The sequence below is a fragment of the Bos indicus x Bos taurus genome, chromosome 13 (assembly GCF_003369695.1).
Source record: "Bos indicus x Bos taurus breed Angus x Brahman F1 hybrid chromosome 13, Bos_hybrid_MaternalHap_v2.0, whole genome shotgun sequence".
In the NCBI taxonomy this organism is placed as follows: domain Eukaryota; kingdom Metazoa; phylum Chordata; class Mammalia; order Artiodactyla; family Bovidae; genus Bos; species Bos indicus x Bos taurus.
The window spans coordinates 47,702,206-47,715,666 of record NC_040088.1 but is presented as its reverse complement, the minus strand read 5'-3'; positions in this window follow the sequence as shown (position 1 = coordinate 47,715,666).

Genomic DNA, 13,461 nt, shown 5'->3' with positions numbered 1-13,461 from the left:
TGGCTTCAGGCCGTTGCTCCAATTCTCCAAAGCAGCAGGAGAGAGAGAAAGGATCCAGGTTAGAGAAGCTCCTACTAGCTTGTGGTTAGTTGTAGTACAGTAAGAGAGGGAAAGACCCCTGTTTTTGTAAAAGATAAGAAGAGAATTATTAGGAAAAAGGAGTGTTGTCATGCATGAAAGTGTTCTGATAACCTCTCTGGACATGAAGGGAGAAACCACCAGGTCAGGACAAGGCTGCAGAGCACCAAGGTAAGCTCCTGATGCTGTACAGCAGCTTCTGTAAGCTATCTATCTTACGTATGGTAATTGATACGTTTCAATGCGACTCTCTCAGTTCTCCCCACCTTCTCCTTCCCCTGCTGTGTCTTCAAGCCTGTTTTAATCCACTACAGTTTAGGGTGATTCGCTTTGCAGCAATGGTAACCAGAACATCAGTATTTCAAGTTTACTTCCCAACAGTGTTTTTAGATAGATTCAGGATCAGGTGGTTCCTAAGTCTAATTGTAACACATATTTCAATTTTTAGAAATTCATGCGTAGTAACTCCATTTCAAGAATTTCAGGCAGCAAGTTCAGCTGAGGGAACATGAGAGAATTCTGGAAGCAGATCCTCTTGGTATTAAATCATAGCTCAGCGAATTAATGATGTAAACTTGTGTGCTTAGTCACTCAGTCATGTCTGATTTCTTTGCAACCCTATGGGCTGTAGCCCGCCAGGCTCCTCCATCCATGGGGATTCTCCAGGCAAGAATACTGGAGGGAGTTGCTATGCCTTCCTCCAGGGGATCTTCCCAAGCCAGGGATCGAACCCAGGTCTCTGGCATTGCGGGCGGATTCTTTACTGTCTGAGCCAGCAGGGAAACTCAAGAATACTGGAGTGGATAGCTTATCCCTTCTCCAGGGGATCTTCCCAACCCAGGAATCAAACCGGGGTCCCCTACATTGCAGGCGGATTCTTTGCCAGCTAAGCCACCAGGGAAACCCAGTGTAAACTCGGACCTGTGTAAAGTATCTAATGTGGACCAGATGTTGCCCGGATGCCCATCCCCACATCCCTGCATCTTCTGTGTCTTTCCCTTCATAAGTCATTAGTGTTTTAGAGGCAGGAGATGTAGATTCATGTGGATTTTGAAGTCAAAGAGACACGGAATTCAAATCTGTGCGTTTTGTATGTACAAAATACAAAAAAAAAAAAAAAAACAACTCAGAAAAATCACTTAAAATCTGAGTCTCAATTTTCCTCAGTAGGAAAACTGAGAAGACTCAATGAAATATTTTATGTTTCAGGACCAGCACAGTTCCTGGCACAGAATAAGTGCTCAGTAAATAGAAGTTACAATTGTCATCACTATTATAATTTATGTCAAGCACAAGTGTTAATAAGATTAGGAGGTCAATCTTATGTTTAATCATGCTTTGTGGGAGTAAAACAAGATATTTCAATCATTTAATATCTTTTCTGTGATGTACTTCTCTTTCTCCTGAAATAAAAAAAAAGGTATTAATATATGTTCCAGTAGATTCAGTTAAACAGAAACTATCATCTTTTGGGAAGCAAAGTTGTGTAATGTCCATAAAATAAACATGGCTATGGGATTTATTTCCCGTGTGTCAACTGTCTTTTTTTCTTTTTAAAGCCTTTTGCTTTTATCAGATGTAACCACACTGTTCATTCTTATCTCAACATCTTAGTTCACTCTTGCAAATATGGTGTATTTCTGTTTTTATCAGGGTAATCAAGGGACATGGACTTACAAAGAGCTACTTTTGCTGAATCAGGATGACAGAATACAGACCATGAGGGATTCTGGGATCTTTTGGTGGGCGTGGGGAGTGGGCAGTCAAAACATCTACTTACTATCAGCCTTTTTGAATAGAGTCAGCCACTATGTTTTTGAAAAGTTCCAGAAACTTTGTCACTGGCACAAATAATTCCTTGAACAGAAAAATTTTTCTCCTTCTGAGTTTTTTAAATTCAATGTTGGTGCTGAACAAGGGCCCAGTTAAATCCGTTTGGGAAGAGTGTGGGGTCCAGAGGAGACATCTTTTGCCCCATTTAATTCAAGGATTTCCCAGATACTTGATCTTCCCTCATTTATCATCCCAAATGCATCCTTCTCAAAGCTGTGGGCTTGTTGGGAAAAGAACAACCTCCACCAGGGGAATTGGGGAACTTTTCTTTAGTTCAGATATGCAAGTGAAAGTCTCTCAGTCGTATCCAACTCTTCGTGATCCCATGGACTATACAGTCCGTGGAATACTCCAGGCCAGAATACTGGAGTGGGTTGCCTTTCCCTTCTCCAGGGGAATCTTCCCAACCCAGGGACTGAACCCAGGTCTCCAGCATTGCAGGCAGATTCTTTACCAGCTGAGCCACAAGGGAAGCCCAAAAATACTGGAGTGAGTAGCCTATCCCTTCTCCAGTGGATCTTCCCAACCCAGGAATTGAACTGGGGTCTCCTGCATTGCAGGTGGATTCTTTACCAACTGAGCTACCAGGGAAGCCCCCATCCTTTTCTAGAGCTTTCAGATAAATTTCAAAAAGCTCTACACACACAAGCCTTAGAAAGTGAAGTATGTGCAAGGCTGGCACACAGTAGGTCAGTTTCTAGTAAATATTGGTTCTCTTCTCTACCCTCTATGAACCCCACCCTATATATCTTTCATCTCAGTTAGAATTCACAACAATAAGATGAGAACTCTGGAGAAAGAAAGCCGTGTTTGTGTCCCAGCTCTAGGATCACAGTAAGTGCCAATTCTCCCATCTGGAGAATAAGAATATTATAAAGGTAGAATAAAGTAATGCATGTAAAGTCATTAGCACAATATTGGGCACATAGAAAGCACTTAATAGGGGCTTCCCTGGTGGCTCAGATGGTAAAGAATCTGCCTGCAGTGCAGGAGACCCAAATTCAATCCCTGGGTTGGGAAGATCCTCTGGAGAAGGGAATGGCAACCCACTCCAGTATTTTTGCCTGGATAATTCCATAAACAGAGGAGCCCGGTGGGCTATAGTCCATTTGGTTGCAAAGAGTCTGACATGACTGAGCGACTAACACAAGCACTTAATAAACATTAACTAAGAAAGTTACAAGTTAAATATTACGACCTCCACTTGAAAAATGAGGAAATAGGTGTCCAGAGGGTTCCAGGAACTCATCCAGGTTGTGCGTCTAGTTGTGAAAGGGGTGAGGGGGGAACAGAGCTTTGAGTCAAACCCAAGGCTTTATGACTCCAAAACCTCACACTGAACCTTGGTTGTGTTTTGGGATCTGTTACTTCATGCTGTTGTTGTTGTTTAGTCGCTAAGTCGAGTCTGACTCTTTTGCGACCCCATGGACTGTAGCCTGCTAGTCTCCTTTGTCCCTGGAATTTCCCAAGCAAGAACACGGGAGTGGATTGCCATTTCCTTCTCCAGGGGATCTTCCTGACCCAGGCGTCGAATGCACGTCTCCTGCATTGGCAGGTGGATTCTTTACTGCTGAGACACCTAGGAAGCCCAGGCAGCAAGGATGCAAGGTGCTAAGTCACTAACACACTCACTCCCTATTCTGGCGGGGCATATTCCAGGGGACTAGCAACTGTCAGTTCCGCTAGAACACTACTTCTTCGAAAATGTAAATTTGTTTGAGCCCTATTGATTTATCAGGAAACTATCTGAGCAAAACTCAAATTTCCCACCTACTTAGAAATGATTCCTGAGGAACACTAACTGCCCCCAGTTCTTATGTCCTGCTTGCTTGCTTGTATGTATTCAGTCATGCTGGACTCTTTGTGACCCTATGGACTAAAGCCTGCCAGGCTCCTCTGTCCATTTTCCAGTCAAGAAGATGAGTGGGTTGCCGTTTCCTCCTCCAGGGGTTCTTCCTGACCCAGGGATCAAACCCATGTCTCCTGCATTGACAGGCAGATTCTTTACCTCTGAGTCACTGAGGAAGCCAGTTACCTCCTGACATAACGATAAAACTAGGCTGTCTCTCCATCTACCAGTTGGAGAGAAAAGTACTTCCTACAATGCAGCAAGAACCTAAGAATCAATATTTATTTTTGTTTCAGTTTTTCACTCCCTTTCCTAAGCTGACTTGCTGGAAACATCACTATTACCGCACTGTTTACTGGTGGGATCCCAGTTTGCCAGTTCAGAGGCAGGAGGCTTCACCCTATGGCATGGGATAGTAGCTTTCTTTCCTGTCTTTTTTTGGGCAACTTAACAAGACTATTAAGAAAAAAGTAAGCAAACATAGACAAAAGCAGTCAGACTTCACTTCAACCTGTGTTGACTTTTGTGAGTCTCATTTACAGCAGTCCTTGATTGGGTAAAGACAAAAGGCTCACTCTGAATTTCCATCAAATGCCTTTTGAAAACAACAAGGGGATGGACTTAAATATACATGAGTCAGAAACATCCGGATTACATTTCCAGGGAATTATCTGGGGATTTAAAAATTTAGAGGACGAGAGGTTTGGCAACCAGCATTCTGGGGTTCTTAAAAAAGCTTTTCAGCCAATTAGACCATGGGCCTTGCTTTGTCCTGCGACAGTCCACTAAATAGTACCTCCTAGAACCTGGCGATGGGACCAGCATAGGTCCCATGGGTTTAAAGTCACAATGACCGTTGAGAGCTTCGACCCCACTCTAGGTCAGTGAGAGGTGATGGGAAGAGGACCATGTTGGAGCCATGTTCCTCCCTGTTACAGAGAGGGAGCCCAGAATCTCATTAGATTTGAGTGCGGGACCACCAGTTCCCTGAAGGCATCTTTTGTTGATCTTGCTGTTTAAAGACAGAATTATCCCGGAACAAAACTTTTTCTATTTTTAGGTACATTGTTGATTGTGAAACTGGAGTCTCCAATGTTCATTTCATGAACATACCAGAGACTGTCTCCAGAGACAAATGGACTGGAGTTCTGGCCAAGGGCAGTTTGATGGGGAGTTCAAAGGGACCTTGAAGTCCCAGACATCTAAGGGATTGGGGGTTTGTAGGCACAGAGTCGGACATGACTGAAGCGACTTAGCAGCAGCAGCAGCAGGGGGAGAGGAGGGCTATGTAGAACTAACCTGGGAACCTGTGGGCTCTTGGGTGTTCCTGCTTTATACTTTCAGCTCTTTAGGGAAATGATGGGCTGCTGTCAGGACAAATTGTGAACACCTTCTTTATACAGATGGAGAGGGCCAATAGACAGGGCTCTGGTGTCATGGCCAACCCCCTGCCCCCATCCACACCACTGGATCCAGGTCCTCTCTGCACTTCCTGCCTCCAGGCGTCCTGGTGGAGGCCAAAACTGCCGGACCAGCCACCCTGGTCTCCCTGCCAAAAGGAGAGGCCGGCAAGATGATACTTTGAACTAAAAGAGAACAGGACAGACACAATCGGCCTCTCCAGCTCTCTAATTCGTGTCTCTCTTAAAAATGTCTTTAATCTTCAGCTTCATTTATTCCATCCTGGCCCAGCCTGTTTGTTTCCATGATTCAGGAGAAGCAGCAAAGAGCTTGTCTGCCGTCCAAGCACGGGCCGGGCTGCGGTGGCTCTGGGAAGAAGCCCCAGCTAGTCTCCTGCTCTGCGGGGGCCCTGGCTCTGAGCCCAAGCCTGTCGTGGCCACTCTGTCCCCTTGCCAGCCCCTGCAAGTTCAGACTTTGTTGTAGTTTACAGGCAAATCTCCGGCCTCCTTCTCCACATCTTAAAACTCAAACTTGATTTCCCCAAAAGTTCATGTACCAGGATAAGGGAGCTGAAACCACAGAAAGACTCCAACCTGGAATATTCAGCCCTCACCCAGACATCCCAACACCACATGCATGAGGAGAAGAAGCAGAAATGTCCACTGGTCCTGAAATCCTCTCTTTAGCCACCACCCCATGTGGCAGGAATGGGTTAAGCTATCCAGACGACCAGGACTACCAGACGACTGTCGAGAAAACAGTACTCTAACTGGCTAAAGAACAAACAAGGACATACTGTCTAGCACAGGGAACTCAGTATTTTTTAATAACCTATAAGGGAAAAGCGGAGAAGGCAATGGCACCCCACTCGAGTACTCTTGCCTGGAAAATCCCATGGATGGAGGAGCCTGGTAGGCTGCTGTCCATGGGATCGCGAAGAGTCGGACATGACTGAGTGACTTCACTTTCACTTTTCACTTTCATGCATTGGAGAAGGACATGGCAACCCACTCCAGTGTTCTTGCCTGGAGAATCCCAGGGACGGGGGAGCCTGGTGGGCTGCCCTCTCTGGGGTGGCACAGAATTGGACACGACTGAAGCGACTTAGCAGCAGCAGCAGCAGCATAAGGGAAAAGAGGGCTTCCTAGGTGGTGCTAGCGGTAAAGAACCTGCCTGTCAACGTAAGAGACATGAAAGACGTGGGTTGGATGCCTGGGTTGGGAAGATCCCCTGAAGGAGGGCATGGCAACCCACTTCAGTATTCTTGCCTAGAGAATCCCTTGAACAGAGGATCCTGGTGGGCTACAGTCCTTGGAATCACAGAGAGTTGGACAAGACTGAGTGACTAAGCACAGAAGATATGAATGTATAACTTTGCTGTAGACCTGAAAGCAACACAATATTGTAAATTAACTATACCTCAGTTAAAAAAAAAGAAGATCACAGGGCTTTGTGGAGGAAAATTCCAACCTGCTTCTGAATTCCCTGTTACACTCCCACAGCCAGTTGCCTTCTGAGATGAAACAGGGAAGCTTTAAGGCAAACTGCGAGTTGGAGCATGATTAAAACTTTGAATGAAACCTGGAGACGACAGCTGTAATTATAAGGAGGATGCGTCACTTTTATATTCCATTCAACAGTGCTTAAACCCAATTACAACACACCAGTTTGCTGTGCTTTCCTTTAAAGCTGTTTCCACACGCTAACAATGAACCATCTTGTAACCTCATCAGGAAGAAGGGGTGGCCTCCCTGCTGTCAGCTGAGTCAGGGTCCCGCTCCCTGAGCCCCACACAGACACCTGGGTGTTCCAGGCCTGCGTGGTTACCTGGGTGTGTCCAAGACTGTTTTCTAGAGCTTAATATTGGTAAAACCAGGAAGACAATGTCTTTCAAACTCAGCTAATTACTTTCAAAAAGACCTCGGTTCCTGATGCACCTGGTCTGGAATAATACTACTTAATAAATGATCTCAGGCAGGGAAAGAGAAAGAAAACAGCACTTCCCAGCCCTCCACCGCATCCCCATAGCGGGTGAGCAGTAGGGACTGTAGTGACTTAAGCTACATTTCTTTCTTAGGGTAAGGAGCAGTCTAGTCCAGCAATCTGACTACAACAGATAATAGTAAAAGGGCATCAGCTTTCTCATCTTCACTCTACCCCACTTTTGCAGATGATAAACAAGCCAGAACAATCTCTCTCTCTCTCTCTTTTTTTTTTTTGTATTTTATTTCATTGTTTTGGCTCCACTGGGTCTTTGTCGCTTTTTGAGGGCTTTCTCTAGTTGTGGCGAGCAGGGCCTATTCTCTAGTTACAATGTTCGGGCTTCTCATTGCAGTGGCTTCTCTTGTTGCGGAGCACAGGCTCTAAGGCATGCAGGTTCAATAATTGTGGCACCCAGGCTTAGTTCCCCTTCAGGATGTGGGATCTTCCCAGACCAGGGATCAAACCAGTGTCACCTGCATTGGTAAGCAGATTCTTAACTACTGGATCACCAGGAAAGTCCCAGAGCAATCTCTTTGTAGATGCATCTCTACTGTAGAGCAATTGGTTATAGAATCAGTATGGAGAGAATACACATACTTTTTCCCTTTTAAAGAGATTTGAACAACAATCAAATTAGAGAAGTCCTGATGATTGAGTATGATGAGCCTGATCCATACACCTAAGAACATCCCACTTTGGAGTGGGACCAGGTCCTGCTTTTGGCCCTAGGGGTCCACTGTGGGGGACCGGGGCGATGAACACTATTCCTGGATCAGGAGAGGGAATTTACTCAAATGGCCCCTAGTGGCCTGAAGGCGTTACTGCAGTTTTGTTAAAATACACACGTGTATCCATTATTGTTCTCTGAAGACACAGTGGATTTTCCTTCCGTGTTTAAGGATAATGAACCTGTTACACCACAAATAAAACAAATGTACCTGGAATGAGTACACTGCATTGGTTTAGCAAGATCACTAGGAGGAGCCCTTGCTTTTTAATAATAGTTGCAAAGTCATTGGTTACTGAACTCAAGAATACCTTTCAGGGTTTTTTTTTTTTTTTTTTTTAAAGGTAATGATTAATTTTGAACAGAAAATTATCAAAATGAGAAATTTATATTCTTGCTTGTTCCATAAAGATTGCAGGCCCATTATAGAAATATGTAAATTTCAGAAAGATGTAAGAAGGGGATATAGAAGGAAAAGATATAAACCGGGACTTTGAATGAGGCTAATATTTCTCTCTCACTCTCCTTCTGAAGGCTAGTAGATAATATATCCCCTGTTTTAAAATTTTCCCTCTGTGTTATACTTGTACTAACCCAGTGTATTTTTTGAGTGTTAGTAAATTTCCCTTAGTCACTCAGTCATGTCTGACTCTTTGCGACCCCATGGACTGTACCCCACCAGGCTCCTCTGTCCATGGGATTTTCCAGGCGAGAATACTGGAGTGCGTTGCCATTTCCTTCTCCAGGGGATATTCCTGAACCAGGAATCAAACCCAGGTCTCCTGCATTGCAGGCAGATTCTTTACCAGCTGAGCCAGCAGGGAAGCCCCAGATTTTTCTCAGAAACCAGGCATATGGTTATGAATATTATTCACTAGTCTCCATGAAACTTTATGGTACTACTTACATTTAAAAACAAACAAGATGTAGTAACAAAACCCAATCTATCCCAAGCTTATACTTTATATTACAAACAGTGTAAGAATTTCTAAGCTTGTCCTTGGTTGAAGTCAGGCTACAAGAGGAAATAAACTCACTTTTTCACCTCCTATTTCCAGAGATTCATGTACTGAGCAAGTGCACAAACCCATATTTTTCAGAACTCACATAAACAATACTCCAATCCAGAAGAACAAGACAGGAAGAATGAAAGTGAAATTACAGGGTTTAATACTTTGTGAACCCAAATTCATAGGCTTCCCATAATTTTCCTTTTAGGCAGGGAGAGGCACCCCACCCACTCTTTATTCTGACCCCAGGTTCTTTCTTTTAGGATCGTAGGTGGGCTTTCTGACTGCTGTGATTTTTGTCCTCTTAAAAACTTTAGTCATTCACAATGACTAGTAGGCTGGTTGGCTTTTCTGTGTCTAAAACAACTGTAGACTGTAAAGCTGGCATTTCTGTCAACTTTACAGGGCCTCATTAGCTTGCTCGTTTCAACTTGAAATGGTCAGGCCAAGGAGTGTTTTGTCATTTCTGTTTTCTCTTCCCATCTCCTCTTCCGTATTTTCTAGAGATGCACAGCACATCAGATATGAATCCAAAGCACGCTGAGTTTAGCTCTAAGCCCTGGGGAGAGTGAAGAGGCGGAGGGGGGTTCTCTGGCCAGGAGTCTTCAGGACAATGCCCTCCACCCACCTCTTCAGCCAGAGGCAGGGCCACCAATGTCTCAAAGCGTTTGGGAGGAGCTAGCTTTCTTCTATTGATTTGCTGTGAATATGTAATGGTTTTCGAAAGAAATATATTTTTTAAAAGACAGGCTAATGCACTTTAACTGTTCTTACCTTACTAAAGAGAATGACAAACTGGAGAGAAAAAAAAAAGTGCTAACACACAAAGGTCATGCGACATACACAGAAACATTTGCTCCAGGGTCTAAAAATGTTACCTCTTGGTTAGAATTCAAACTCTGGTGTCTCTCTAAGTTCATCTGAAAGGCAGACAAAATCAATTAGCAAGCCTTTCACCCTCTGGCAAAAAAAGGAATTTCTACAAGAATGCCTTCCAGAAGCTCTTCGTTGCTTGACTCTTGGCTGTGTTTGGCTGATGTGAAGGCAGAGACACAACTTTGGGGCTTCCCCAGGGGACAGGCGCTGGCTCCATCCTGTCTCTCCTCTACCTTTGTCGGCTCAGCTCTCCGCCCCCAGGGGGAGGACCATGAGCACGTCCTGATCCGGGGTCAGCTGTCAGGAGACAGATCTGTTTAATATTTAGCTTTGAAGGGAACTGGCTGAAAAAAAAGATGAAAGGGATCAGCTCCAAGGGATGGGGAAAAACAAAAACAAGCCTCGATTATTTCAGTATTTCCAGAGAAAAATAAAAAGATAAAGTCAATGCAGGTAAGAGAGAAAGAATGAGACAGTGGAAGAGATGGAAGGATGGGGAGGGAGGGAGAAAGAAATAGAGGGAGAGAGGCAGAAAAGAGGAAGGAAGGAGAGAGAGCACTCCAAAAGCCCCTGCGAAGTAGTTCCCTAACTCATGTGCATTGGCCAGTTTGGCTCTGGTGCACACATACCATCAAGAAATACAGGTAACTGTCCACTCTCAATGACAGTTCTAGAATAAAGAATAAAATCTGCAAAATGCAGATTCTGAGTTAGTAGATCTGGGGTGAAACCTGCCATTCTGCATTTCTACACAAGACCTACAGTTCTACTGACTGGCACTCTGTCCCCAGGGTATAGAGTCTAGAACACATCAGCTTGCTTGCACAGGGAAGGCACTGGGCAACCACAGCTTGTGGACTGCTGCCTGTTCTCAAGCCATCCCTATAAAGAGAGGAGGAAGTATCACATAAAGCTGCATATGCCTGTGTGCTAAGTCAGTTCAGTCGTATCTGACTCTTTGTGACCCTATGGACCGTAGCCCGCCAGCTCCTCTGTCCATGGGATTCTCCAGGCAAGACTACTGGAGTGGGTTGCCATGCCCTCCTCCAAGGGATCTTCCCAACTAAGGATTGAACCCACATCTCCTCTGTCGCTTGCATTGGCAGTTGGGTTCTCTAACACTAGCATCACCTGTAAAGTCCCATAAAGCTACATACGTGGGAACAATTAAATGAGAAAGAAAAGGTTAAAGAAGATATTTACATATTGTTTTTTTTTTTAATAGAAGCTTAGTGGAAGGAATAGGAACAAATTCAGCATGATTTTGACTCATCCCAAATACCCATTTTTCAGGTTGGGGCATTTCTGTTATAAAATGAAGTCAGTACAGATTTTACGGGGATGCTCACCATCCCCCACCATGACAAGAGCAAAGCATGAGCATTTTAAATAAAGTAGGTTGGCTTTTCAGGATAAGCAGTACTACTTGCACATTTTTAAGGAGGAGAAAAATATGAATATCAGAGGAAAAAAGACATGACCGCATAGACTGGAAGAAGGTACAGTCATGTATAGTCTTCCAAGGGAAAACAGAAATTTAGTCCCAGTCTTTGTCTTGAAATACACAGGGAAAGCTGATGGAATTTCAAAATCACTTCAGTCATTCTTGGCTAATGTGCAATGAAATTATGCATGCTGGCCTCTGAGACTTTAGAATTAAATGCATTCCCTGAGCTCACCCCTTTCCTTCTGTTTTTTTAAAATTAATTTTATTGAAGAATAGTTGATTTATAATGTTGTATTAATTTCTTCTGTACAGCAAAATGATTCAGTTATACACACACACACACACACACACACACACACACACACACACATATGCTCTTTTGCATTTTGTTTTCATTTATGGTTTATCATAAGATAGTGAATATAATCCTATATTGAATATAATGTACAGCAGGATTTTGCTGTTTATCCATCCCATATGTAATAGCTTGTATCTCCACCCCTTTCCTTCTTAACCCAGACATCCTATAATTCTGTGAAGGCCAGGAGGCCATTTTGGCCTACTATGGAAGCTTCTAGAACATAAGGTCCCACTGGATTTCCATCTCTCTCTTTCCATCATTTCTAGTTATAGTCCTTAAACACACAATTCTTAGGAAATGGAAAGCTGACCAGGATCCCAAGATAACCTAGCTTAACCTTTTCATTTCATTTACTAGTTAAAACTTGATTAACACTTCATGTGAATGAGAACCACAGTTTCTTTATTTTATGTTGGCTATATTTTGCCCTGCCTTGTCATTAGGCACACTCTGACTCATTTGCCCCAAAAGAACACCAGCGGGGACAGGCACACAGCTGTCCTTCTCTGCAGTCCACATGGTGACCAGCTCAGAGCCAGGCACACAGTGGCCCCTGAACAGAGAGCTGTTGGTGTTGGTGTGAGCAGAGTGCCTCCCCAGCTCACCTCCAACACTGTGATGCAGATGAAATAGGATGGAGGTAAACACCGAGAGGAGACTTGAAAGGAACACCAAGGAAAAAGCTTTTCACACAAGGATGGCTGCGGTGAGTAGCCTTGAAAATGGTCCCGGAGTAGCCCACACCCTGACTGTACCAGGTGGGTCAAACAGAATAACACGGCAGCAGGGGCTGCAAATCACACAGTCGAGGTGAAGCGATAAAAAAAAATCTCTCCAAGGCCCTCTCTTACTCTTGCTCTTGTCCTCTCCCTCCTAGACTGCTTGCTGTGGGAAGCAGGCTGTTGTGCTGTGAGGTTCCCTGTGGAAAGGCCCATCTGCCCAGGGATGCAAGCTTGGGGTGACCAGCCAGAGAGGAACTGAAGTCGTCTCCCTCCTCCCACACGAGTGATCTTGGAAGAAGATGCCCCTCTCACATCCTCAGACAAGACTGTAACCCCAGCCAACAGCCCGACTGCCACCTTCTGCAGGACCTTGACCCAGAAGCCCCCAGCGAAGCCCATCCTGAATTCCTGACCCACAGAAACTACAGGATACTGTTTGTAGTTTTAAGCTACTGAGTTTAGAGTCAATTTTCTCTACAGTGAGACTAACAAATACAATGGCCTTGAGGTATTTTGAGGTATGAGGGAAAAAAGGCCGGTTACTAGACAACCTTCCCTTGTTTCAGAGACGTCTGGTGGTGACAGAAGTTTCCGTGGCTGGGGCCCTGGGAGTGTCGCCTGTCTTCTGAGGTCCTCCTTGTCCAGCCACTGTTACCTTGATCAATGGTGCATCTCCTGGCATCTCAACCCTATGACAACTTGGTGCCCAGCAAGATTCTATCACATTTGAGCCATGGTTTCAGCTATTCTGACTCTCAGTTCTATTAATATTATTTCCAACAGGTCATTTGCCTGGTAAAGAACCACATCCTAGAAGAACAGGAGGATCTAAAATCCGTATCTTATGGGATAAATTCATTCATTTTCCAAATGCTTATTTGCCGGCTACTAGGCAGGCTACTTGGAGAAGGCAGTGGCAACCCACTCCAGTACTCTTGCCTGGAAACCCCATGGACGGAGGAGCCTGGTAGGCTGCAGTCCATGGGATCGTAGGGAGTCGGACGTGACTGAGCTACTTCACTTTCACTTTTCACTTTCATGCATTGGAGAAGGAGATGGCAACCCACTCCAGTGTTCTTGCCTGGAGAATCTCAGGGACGGGGGAGCCTGGTGGGCTGCCGTTTATGGGGTCGCACAGAGTCGGACACGACTAAAGCGACTTAGCAGCAGCAGC